A 12603-nucleotide genomic window follows, 5' to 3' on the forward strand; every position below is an offset into this window, starting at 1 on the left:
CTCTTCGGATGAGTCCATGGGTATCTGGAGAGAAGCTTGGCTTAATGCAGGAGCACCTGCTCCCCAGGACAGAAGGGGAGGAAGACATGACGAATACAGGTGAAAGCCATTCTGTGTGGAAATGGTGATAACAAATCTTTTTTTTTTTTTTTTTTTTTTGGCTTTTTGGCTTTTTGCCTTTCTGGGGCCGCTCCTGCGGCATATGGAGGTTCCCAGGCTAGGGGTCTAATTAGAGCTGTAGCTGCCAGACTACACCAGAGCCACAGCAACGTGGGATCTGAGCCTCATCTGCAACCTACACCACAGCTCACGGTAACGCCGGATCCTTAACCCACAGAGCAAGGCCAGGGATCGAACCCACAACCTCATGGTTCCTAGTCGGATTCGTTAACCACTGAGCCATGACGGGAACTCCGTGATAACAAATCTGATGTGCATCAGGCAGCGGTTAAATTCCCAGAGATGAGAAAGAAGAGGTGCTGTCGATGCAGAGTTTTAGGAGAAGCGGAAATAGTTGAGACAACCCACAGAGAAAGGACAAGTGAGTTGGTTGTAGTTTAGAGGCTCAACTGGATTGGATAGGAATACATTCTCCGTCCACTCTGGGATGTTTATTTTAATGTAAAGGTAATGTCTCGTACATGTTTGATGTCTTGATTCTAAAATAAACCATTTATTTAAGTTCACAGAGTTTTTGTGGTGGTTTTGAATGAAGATAGAAAATACCCTCTGAATACCAGGTAGCATCTATGTAACTAGTTATACCTTTCCCCCTATGCTCTTTTCATAAGACTCTGGTAAAGTTTGATGTCTGACTCACAAAGCCCAGGAGTTTCATAAGACAAATAGATAAGAGACCAAAAAAATGAACAAAAGCGTGAAGGCACAAGGATATTGCTCAATCCCTACTTTTGATTTGGAGGAAAAGCTTTTCAATCATTTTTATTCCACATCTTTCCATACTAAAAATAGCAGAGAGAAGGACGTTCAAAAGAATAAAGAAAAGCTAACTTTATGAAAGTATTACTCATAATATCCTCCGGAGAAGTACTAGAACTTGGATGTATTCTCTATTTTATATCCGAAAAAAATTCTCAATAGATTGATTGATCTCTTAATACAGTTGCTAATGAGCTCGTTTCAACCAAATCTGACACTTTGGATAATGTTGCAGGGAAAGTAAACTTTAAGTGAATAAGGCCAGGATGGTTGTAAATATAAAAGTAATACTACTGTAATTTATAGACTAATTTTAGGCATTTTATTGAATATAACCCAGTGTATTCTAACTCAACTTCTCTATAAACACAGCTCCAGGCCAGTCAAGTGGGAGGCTTCCTCTACAGGCTCGTGCTTATTCAATCCCACATAGTCCTCATGCTGCCTTTCCATCCTCTTTTCATTCCCTCCAGCACCTCAGTAAAAAGAAACACGTCAACACTGAGAAAAGATAGGCAAACTTTCAGGAGTTAGCAAAAACATATATTTTAGATCAATCAGTTTCCAGCCTGGCACAAATACTGGTGTCTTTTGGAAAAAAAGCATCATGTATTATCACCCCGAGAGTCAGAGGCCACAGATTATCATTACTTGCTTGTTTTTAAAATTTATTTATTCATTGTGACACAACAGTGGGAGGTAAAACATGTATACATGTATGTGTAACTTGGTCCCCATGCTGTACAGTGGGAAAAAAAAAATAGAAAAGGAAAAAAACTAACACCCCCCCCGAAAAACCCAGAATTCTGACCTTTGAATAAATCCCTTCAGTGATTTAAAAAAATATTTATTAAAGTATTGTTGATTTACAATGTCTGCCAGTGTCTGCTGTACAAAAAACTGACCCAGTTATTCATACATACATTCCCTTTCTTATATTGTCATCCATCAAGGTCTATCCCAAGAGACTGGATATACATAGTTCCTTGTGCTATACAGCAGGACCTCATGGCTTATCCACTCTAAATGTTTCCATCCACCAACATCAAACTCCCTGTCAATCCCATTCTCTGCCCTCCTCCACTCTGGCAAGCATAAGTCTGTCCTCTATGTCTGTGAGTTTGTTTCTGTCTTGTAAATAGGTTCATTTGTACCACCTTTTAGATGCCACATGTAAGTGATATCATATGGTATTTGTCTTTCTTTTTCCGACTTACTTCACTTAGTATGAGAATCTCTAGTTGTATCCATGTTGCTGCGAAGGGCATTATTTCATTCTCTCTTACAGATGAGAAGTATTCCATTGTATGTCTTCTTAATCCATTCATCTGTCGATGGACATTTTGGTTGTTTCCATGTCTTGGCTGTTGTGAATAGTGCTGCAATGCACATAGGGGTGCATGGAACTTTCAATTTATAGTTTTATCCATATATATACCCAGCATTGGGATTGCTGGATCATTTGGTAGTTTTCTGAGGAACCTCCATACTGTTCTCCACAGCGGTTGTACCAATTTACATTCCCCCCAACAGTGTAGGAAAGTTCCTTTTTCTCCACACCTTCTCCAGTATTTGTTATTTGTAGATTTTTTGAAGGATGGCCATTCTGATCAGTGTGAGGTGGTACCTCATTGTAGTTTTGATTTGCATTTCTCTAGTAATTAGGGATGTTTTAAAGACATCTTTCCTTCTTTCTTTTCTATCAAAGGTTGCCATTTGTAAACAATGGTGCAGAAATCATAGATGTTGAACCTAATGAATTATCACAGAGTGAAGCCTCCCGTGTAAACAGAGCGTTTCCAGCACACCGGAGATTCTCCTTTGCCCTTCCCTAGCACCGCTCTTTTCTGTTCCCTGAGGTGGAAGACACTATCTTCAAGTGGCATCGCTAAGCTTTAGTGATTTTGAAAAATTCAAAAGGAAACTCGTGAACTATGTATTCTGCTGTGCTTTGCTTCATCCATATTGTTGTGTGTCCATTCTTGTCACTCTATAGTTTTCCACTGTATGAATGACCCATACTTTGTTGAGAGAGTCTACTGTTGATGACCATTTGAGTTGCTTCTCCATTTCCTTTTTCTATTTCAGATAATGCTGTAATATTCTTACAGCATTAACATTCTTATACATGTCTCTTGGTGCATGAATGTACACATTCTATTGGGTCTAAGTCTAGGTCAAACTTGTCCGGTGATATGCATGCATCTTGTCAGGATTTTTCTCTAGTCAATCTTAAGCAGACACTATAGAGCAAGGTTCTCAATCTCAGCATTGTTGACATTTTGAGCTGAAACATTCTTTGTTTTGGGGGACGGGGTTGCAATGTACAATGCTTAGCAGTATCCCTGGCCTCTATACAATACATACTGGTCACATCCCCACTCTCCCCAGTTGAGACTACCACAGAGGTCCACAGAAACTTCTGTCTTCTGAAAGGCAAGTCACGCCTGGTTGTGGAGGGGGTACAGCTGGAGCATGTACAACCTGAATCCATGCTTTCTACTTTGACTACTTCAAGGAGCTTAGAACACTTTACTTCTGTATTCTTTTCTTTCATACTTTGTGCTAGTGTTGCCATATATTTTATTATTTTAGATATTTAAAACTCAGTAAAACACTTTAGTTGTCTGCAAAAGTCAATGTCCATTTAGACCCCCCCCCCCACATATTTCTTTCTCTTGCTCTTAATTCTGCCTTGTAACTTTGCGTTCCCTTTTGGGATCATTTTATTCAGTGTGGAGGTTACAGATTCCACCAATTTTTGTTTGTCTGAAAATATCTTTATTTTGCCTTTTAAAAAGTAATGCTGTTTTAGGTAGGTATAGAATTCTTCTTTGACTTTTATTTCTGTTCTAACACGTTGATGATTTTATTATCACTTCATCTAGTCTGCACTGTTTCAGTTGAGAAGTTCTGTCAAACTTTTTTTCCTCATTGATGTTTCTATGCCCTGCCCACTATTCTTTTGATTTTGTTTGTCCTAAAATTAAAAAAATTTTACTCCAATGGGTATGTTTCTCTTCATAGTCTTTTTAGTTCTTTCTGTACATTGTTCATTAGCTTTTGAAAGTTCTTGTCATTTATTTTTTTCTATATAGATTTTCTTCATTCTTTTTCTTTTCTACTTCTGAAACTCCCCTTAAACATATGTAACATCTTTTTCATCATGAAATGGTTCTCTCTTATGCTCTTAAATATATTTTCCCTCAATTTTAATGTTTTCTTTTAACTTGTTTTTCACCTTAATAATTCAATAGCCTATTGTCAAACAGTCTATTATGCTTTTAATTATATTTTTCGCATATTTAATTTTATATTTTCCATTAGATTCACTTTTATGGTTTCAATTTTTTTATTGATAACCTCCATTTTGCCATCTAATTTCTTGATCATATTATTAGTATGTGTGTTTATATAATTTAAAGTTTGTGTCTAATAGCATTAATTAAAATGTCTAGATTTCTCTTGCATCTTTGTCAGCTTTCTGTTTGTTTTCTTTGTTTTCTATTATTTCATTCTGCCTCCTGGTGTGTTAAGTAATTTAATACCACACATATATTTTGAAACATTGTAAGGATAATTGATCACTCTTAGAGAAGATCTATTTTCACTTTTGACAAGCAGGTAATTCATCATTAAGTACCAACTGCCCCTTGAGATTTTGTGAATTAAAAATTCAGAACCCAGTGACTTGGAATCCAACCATAAATTAAAACTGATCAGGGATTGATTAGAGGCTGAACTTTATTCTTCTTAACAGGTTGATTCATTTCAGTTTATTCTTACAGTATGTAGCCCTTCAGAATTGCTTCTGAATGCCTCTCTTGCTGAGACCTGAAATCCATTTTTGGTCTCTCTAATGCAATGAGACTTCTGGAATTTCTGCTCAGCTTCTTCACCTCTCAGGTTTAGCTACCTGATTGGCTTCTGAGCCAGTAGGAACTAGCCTTTTAATTTACAAATGGCTCAAGTGGAAAATGAGTTTTGCGGTGAATTTGCTTCTCTGTACTTCCGTTATCTCTGGGATTTTGGCTTCTCCTGTCTCGGTAGTTCTACAAAGCCTTCAAACAGACATTTCCTTTAATTTTATCAGTGTTTCTAGTTGTTCTTGGTGGAAGGGTTGGATTGCAAAAAACTAATACATGATTTTCAGAAGAGTGCAAATCTACTGATAACTTGTTACAAACCTAGGCAAGTCAACACAAAGTAATACAATGAAAATAGGGACTAATATTATTTAAATAAAGTTGCAATTGTCATGTATCTTTATCCTTCAACCAATAGAGTTTTGTATGACTCTCCTGTCCCAAAGCACTCTGAGCGGGAGGGCAGTAAGGAGCAGTGAGTAGGCTCAAGTTACTGGGGGAAGAGACCAGAACTGGGAGTCAGACATCTTGGCCTGAATCTCTCTCCTCCACTTCTAAGCTTCAACTCCTCTGGGAAATTACACATCTTTCCTGCCTGATATTTTTAGTCTAAGAAATAGAGCTAATAACCATTCTGCCTTCCTCATGGCATTTCTATGTGGATAAAATAAAAATGAGAGACTGATATGAGGTCTATGTCAATTTTCTAGAATATGCAAAGAGTGTTTATAATTTTAATTTGTATTTTCAACAGTTTTTTTCTCTTTAAGAGAAAATGAACTACACACAGTGTCTCCTTTTAATTATGTTGTTTAGCAGAGAGGACAGAACTATGAGAAGAAACATAGTTAGATTTACTTCCTGGGTAATCTAATATCATCTATAGAATCAAGACAATTCAACATGCCTTATTTTTACCCCCCGTATTTGAAGTTACATGAATTTTAAGGACTCGGAGGGAAAATGAACACATTTAGCATCACTGATCCTAAGCAGGTGGCTTAAGGTTCACTGGTTCCGACCAATCTGAAAACATCTAAGAGAAGCCAAAATAATTTATTATCCAACTCTTTCTTCCCCAAGATTGTATCCCAACAAAGGATAAGTATCCCAACAAAGTCAGGAACCAAAACCCTTGGAAATTTGCAAACCTCCTTCCATGCATCAGAGGGGGCTTCCTGAGATTCCTGCTAAGCCGGAAACCGCTCGTCTCCATGGAGTTGATTGACTCTTAATTATTACCGCTTTGGCCACAACTCAAAATCTCAAGACATATGAAGCTGATGTAAACCTTTATATTAGTATTGCTCTACTATCAATGTATTTCATATGAATTGGCTAACAGGCAGCATCTTCAGTGACAGCAAATAGCAAGAGTAGTTCTCCTATTATTGATGCCAGGGAGCAAACTGTACATTATTTTTACAAGTGCCTGGGTGAATGAAAGATGCATTACAGACAGAATCAATCACTGGATACAGTGAAAAGAAAGGAGTATATGGAAACATTTGCTGTGAGAAAATCGCCGAGAGGATGAAGAATTACAGACAGCTTTAGTACCTCGTGTGAAAGAACATGCATCCTCCTGCCCTGCCCAGCTCCCCAAAAGGGAGCACCATGAGTGCAGACAAGCTGGAGGGGGGATAATTGAGTTCTTATTAGTAATGCAGAGGAGATAACAAGCTTGAATGTGAAGATGACTAAAACCTGAAGACATTTTCTCTCTGCTGCTGGCTGGCCAGTTTATTGTAAATTCTGTATGATTTATGCACGTGATTTATGTATCTATAGTGAAAAGTTTCCTTGCCTCATGCTTTTCCTTGGCAAACTAGCCATAATGCTTCTAATGTTGTATCAAAATTACATATAAATGTCATCCTAAGTACATCTATTTTTTACAATGGTTATGAAAATCTGCCGTGTCTTAAAATGCCTTTCCTGAAAGCAAATTAAAAACAAGAAATAGGATAAAAATACAAAAAATGTGTGAGTAGTATAATTATTGAATGCTTAATATTTTGAAAAATTTAATAAGTAAATGCTTCTGTAAAATATATGCAGGGGAGTTCCCGTCATGGCGCAGTGGTTAACGAATCCGACTAGGAACCATGAGGTTGCGGGTTCGGTCCCTGCCCTTGCTCAGTGGGTTAACGATCCGGCGTTGCCGTGAGCTGTGGTGTAGGTTGCAGACGCGGCTCGGATCCCGCGTTGCTGTGGCTCTGGCGTAGGCCGGTGGCTACAGCTCCGATTGGACCCCTAGCCTGGGAACCTCCATATGCCACGGGAGCAGCCCAAGAAATAGCAACAGCAACAACAACAACAACAACAAAAAGACAAAAAAAAAAAAAGAAAAAAAATATATGCAGGGAAACTTTAGAGAAGTACAAGTGGCAAATAAAGTGTATGATAATACTGCTGAAGTCACAAAAACTTGTGATGATAAGAATAATCACTATGGGATTATGACAAAAATTCAATTTTAGGATAAATGAAACAATAATATTGAGTAAAAATAATTGCCAATTCTCACTCAGCATCCACTCAAAACATTGCTTTAATTATTTGAGAAAGTACAAGAATATTGCTAGTTTTTCTATGAGGAAGTGAGAGACTTATACGAACATTTCAAATCATATTTGCAAATAAATTTCAAAAGCCATTAGTTGTGCAAAAGTTTCTCTTGTGAAAAGATTCATGCTATTTCCTTCATACTATTGCCTTCCCCACATAGGGAAGGGACAAGACAGCATACATGACTCCTATGATTTAAGCAAACCCATCTGGCCATTCCACCTGCAAAATATATCCCAACTCCACCTACTTCCCTCCCTCCCTCTCGGTCCAGGCTTCCCTCCTCACATCAGTGCCCAGGATGCTGCCACCTCCTCCCCTCCCAGTATCGAGATGCCCCCCCTCCCCTCCCAATAGTGAGATGCCCCCATTCCCCTCCCAGTAGTGAGATGCCCCTGCCCCTGCCAGTAGTGAGATGCCCCCCCGCCTCCACCCCAGTAGTGAGACTGCCCCCTCCCCTCCCTGTAGCAGATGCCCCCTCCCTTCCCCTCCCTGTAGCAGATGCTGTCATCAGGTGCACACCTGGTGGCAGGGAGGCTGTCCTTACTGATTCACCCCCATCCACCTGCTCCCCACCTGTGTTCTCTGTGCAGAACAGTTGGAGTGACCTTTGCAAGTCTTGGCTGGATCCTCTCATTCCCCTATAACAGCCCTCCATGGATTCCCATTGCATGTGGGTTGAAATAAACAATATGTCACAAGCCCTCTCTTCACCTTAACTCCTGACACCCCTTTGCTCTCCAGAGTCCAGCCAGGGTGGCCCCTTGTCTTATCTGAGGATGCTGGCACATGCTGCTCTCCTCTGGGGATCACCCCCAGCCTCACCTGCTGCTCCCCTCTGCCCATGCTGCCCATCTCAGGGTAAAGTTCACCCTGGCAGAGAGAGACTCACCTGACCTGGGTCCAAGTCAGTGCCCTGCCCCCACCCCAGGCATTCTTTTCTTGTCTATTGTTTTCATTGATAGGGTTTAATGCAATCTGCAGTTAAAATCATCTTTGATTTCTTATTCCTTGTTTGCGTAATTGTCTCTTCAACTTGACAAAGGGTTCTCTGGAGGTGGAATAGTGTTCTTTTTTTCATGGGAGAGGACATCCTGCCTGTTGGAGTCCAGCATGGAGTCTGCTATAAAATTGGTTAAAAGAATACATGGTGTGGAGTGTTCAGTATCTATATTCTAAGTTCTGCAAGCGAACCCATTAAAAATGATGAATTAGCTTATTTTTAGAGTTTGTTGTATGTTTCCCTTTATGTTAAATCTAATTCCTCTTTAATTTTCAGAATAAAATCAATATCCTTCATGTGTGCACCTGTGTGTGTGTGTTTCAAAGTGCTTAGTGCTTCTATTTATTGCATTTGAATCTTACAAACATCTGTGAGAGAGAAAAAGGAAAATTAGGCCCAATTTGCAACTGTCTTGAACCCAGTTCTTTGGGGTTTCTCTGCAGCAATGACCTGTTATTGAGTCAATACTAGCCATTATTTAATTCATCCTTTGCCCCTATTCTAAGTGCCTTAATAAATAAGGAAATGGAATCACCCATGCAGTCTGTCTCTAAAATATCTGAGATCCTAAAAGCCTATGACATTTGAAAAAAAAGAAAAACAAATAAACCAAATAAACAACCTTATGAGTTAGGTACCTGTTATGTCCTAACATTAAAAATAAGGAAACTGGCTGCTGGGCCAAAATTTTAGGTCACAGAATGGTCACAGACAGAGCCAGACTCAGAGGTGGGTACCTATTATTCCAACATTAGAGCTTTCATCTGCCATTATACTTGCATCCCTGGTTTTCTCAGGTCAGACTGAGTCCTGCATCAGATAGTGAGAACTAGTCTTCCTCAGGCACGGTTTAGGCCACATTGGTCCAACCCTACTGAGGTTAAAGTTAAAAATACTGTCGGTCCCTCCTCATTGAAAGTGCTGAATTGAAGTAGGAAAATTGTCTATTTTGGTGGGTCGGACCAAGATTTGTTTTCCACTGATTTTTTTCTTGTTTTCCTGCAATAATTCACTACCCTACATTTCCTTTTTTTGGTTTGTTTTGGGGCTCCTTTATATTCTTAAAAATGTAAGGAGTGTTTCAAAAGAGCTTTGTTTATGAGTGTTTCACCTGCACAACACAAATAACCACATTTGAGAATATGACTACCAATCTTATAAGAGACATGTTTTTTAAAATATCACGAAGCTGCCAAGCTCCCAGAGGCAAATGCAAGTTTTCCAAAATTCTAATTTTCACTTGAAAGCTCCAATTTTGTCATTGGAAACGCATATTGTCAGCTGTTTCCTTTGAAGCTAATACCTCGCTTTATTCATTTTCAAAGAAAGTATCTGACAAATATCTGTGTTTGAGAAACCGTAGTTGGTCTGTCAGTTATTTTTTAAAATATGGAAGGTGTTCATGGAAAAACATAGCTGGTATTGTTTGTAACTCAAAGAATCACACATGTGGTTTTTCTTGAGAGAAGCATTATGGTTCTCATTTTAACACCCAAAATATTTTTAAAAGGATAGATATGCTAACGGGTTGAGATTTAATAATAATAATTTTTTACTGCTTCATCTAGGCATTTTTAAGTATAAATCTTTTTAAAAATTTGTTTTGTTCCATGGGAGTATGTGGTAGGGAGAAATACAATGCCTGCCAGTATAGTTTCCTTCTATGGCTTTGATTCCTGCAGTTTTATCCATTGCTACTTCCACACCATTAGTGAAAATATCAAAGCATATTTTCTTCTGGAATAAACTGTGATTTTTTTTTTCCTGGCACTGCCTGCGGCATGGGAAAGTTCCCAGGCCAGGGATGGAACCTGCGTCACAGAAGTGAAAACGCCAGGTCCTTAACCTGCCAAGTCCCCAGGGAACTCCTAGGATAAACCATGGTTTTCCAAAAGTTATTACATGCTTCAGATATTTCAGCACCACTTAAGTTTTGTGATAAATATTCATATACTGGGAAATATTTTTCAACTACTGTTTGGTGTTCATATTGGACCAAAGTGAGCAAAATAGCAAGTCCCATCACGTCTATGGGTTTAGCCATTTGTAAGGCAAAGCACAGTTCTGTACCTGAGATATTGACTCGGTCTTTGTGTTGGTAGCAAAATTTGTGAATCAATGAGTTACTGAGTCATGGGAAAGAGGCCCCGCTTCTCCATTGCATTTTCACCCAGCGGGCATTCAGCAGTGCCTGCATCAGCTGTTCGTGGTACCCAGCCACCACAATGTGATAACTCACCCAGGGAGGTGCTTCCAGGCTTTGTCATCTCTGGTGTGAAAGTCTGTAAGAGTTGTGTCTCTTAAAGAGCTCATCACGGCTACACTTAGTAGAGTGAATTCCTTTTTCCTTAAACTTTGAATGATTAGTCTCAAAATGATGGTACCACTTACCTGACACTGCAATATGATTCAAAATGTTCTTTTAACTAAGATTCGATGCAGTCAATTGTTAATACCTATGAAGGAGGAAAGCTTGTCTTCATCATATTTTAATTTCTTATATATAGTTTCACCCACTTTCCTTGGAATAGATTCCTTTCTTTCATGAGTCAGAAAATTCTGATATGTCAGCCCCATCTTTTTGACCATATTTAGACATAGACAGTAGTTTGAGAAAGCAAGTGCCAATGACCAAACTTCAAATATAAGGAAAATGTAATATAAAATACATTTGTATTTGTTTTATTTATTTATTTATTTAGTCTTTTAGGGCCACACCTGTAGCATATGGAGGTTCCCAGGCCAGGGGTCGAATCAGAGCTGCAGTTGCTAGCCTACACCACAACCACAGCAACCCCGGATCCTTAACCCATTGAGTGAGGCCAGGGATCAAACCCGAAACCTCATGGATGCTAGTCAGATTCATTTCCTCTGAGCCACGATGGGAACTCCTCCTTTTGTATTTTAAAATAATACATTTTCAAATTCTAAAATAATTAACAGTATAAACAAAATGTACACTTCTAGGAATGTCTCCCATAAAATATTAAATTGGATTGCAAAAGAAACAAGTGGTGGATGGGGAGGGCTGGACGGGGGGTTTGGGACTCCATATGCACGGTGAGGTCTGTGGAATGACTGGCCAATGGGGACGTGCTATATAGCAAAAAACTCTACCCAATATTCTGTGATAACCTATGTGGAAAATGAATCTGAAAGAGAGTGGATGTGTGTACATGGATTGCTGAATCACTTTGTTGTACAGCAGAAATTATCACAACATTGTAAATTAGCTCTTCAATAAAACTTTAAAAGATGAAAACAACAAATTTTATGTGCTTCTTTCTGTGTTTCTGCATAGGATTAAGGACATTTTCCAGGAACTTTAGTTATAAAAGTCATTTATTTATTGAATAACACTGAGGATTAAAGAAAATTTAGCAGGTGGAACTGAAGATAGAATCAAGATGTGGGAGTCCTGAGAACAACTGAGTTAATCTCTGGAAATGCACATATTTATATTTATATACTGAATATACTACCTTGGAAAACCCTAGAAAATAGAAAAATACACAAACATATATTCTACCCGTTATCAGAGTGATGATGACATCATGTCAAGAGGCTTCTAGAAAGCTCAATACTTCCTGAATGAGAGAATGACAGGAACGAAGGAAAATCATGTCTTAGAGTTATTATAAAGTTAGTTTTGACCTTGCATTCTGCCTGCTAAGGATGGAGGGGCTCCCTGGGCTCCTCAGGCCCCATTTTGAGAACCTGTCACGTTATCACTGACTATTCGGTTTAGGACTAAGTGCATAAGCTTCCTTTCTATGGAGACGTTGGGATCCAAAGTGAAAACACAATTCATTTAGGGGCAGGAAAATTGGACATTTTAACATCTTCTGGGTAAGGCTGTTATAAAACTCCTTGGCAAGGATATAGGCTCCAGAGCCATGGAAACGTCTCCCTAAAAAGGCCAAGGAAATCAACTGCTCCAGTTTATAAGGGAGATGAGAGCCCTGAAACCAAGGGTCCCAAAGTCACCGCTGGATGGGTCAGGAGATGAAATGGATGATCCAGTTTTATTTTTGGTCCAGCTTGTCTTATCCATGGCATTAAAAGCTGTTTGAAACCACACCCATGATTTACCCTGCCGTGTATTGCATATAGAAAGAACTTCATTTAACAGTCTCCCCAGGAGTTCCTGTTGTGGCGCAGTTGTTAATGAATCTGACTAGGAACCATGAGGTTGCGGGTTCGATCCCTGGCCTTGCTCAGTGG

Source organism: Sus scrofa, chromosome 16, assembly GCF_054392235.1.
Source record: "Sus scrofa isolate SSC_HxYL_T2T_F1_AM1 chromosome 16, Sscrofa_HxYL_maternal_Yorkshire_Landrace_v2.0, whole genome shotgun sequence".
Taxonomy (NCBI): Eukaryota; Metazoa; Chordata; class Mammalia; order Artiodactyla; family Suidae; genus Sus; species Sus scrofa.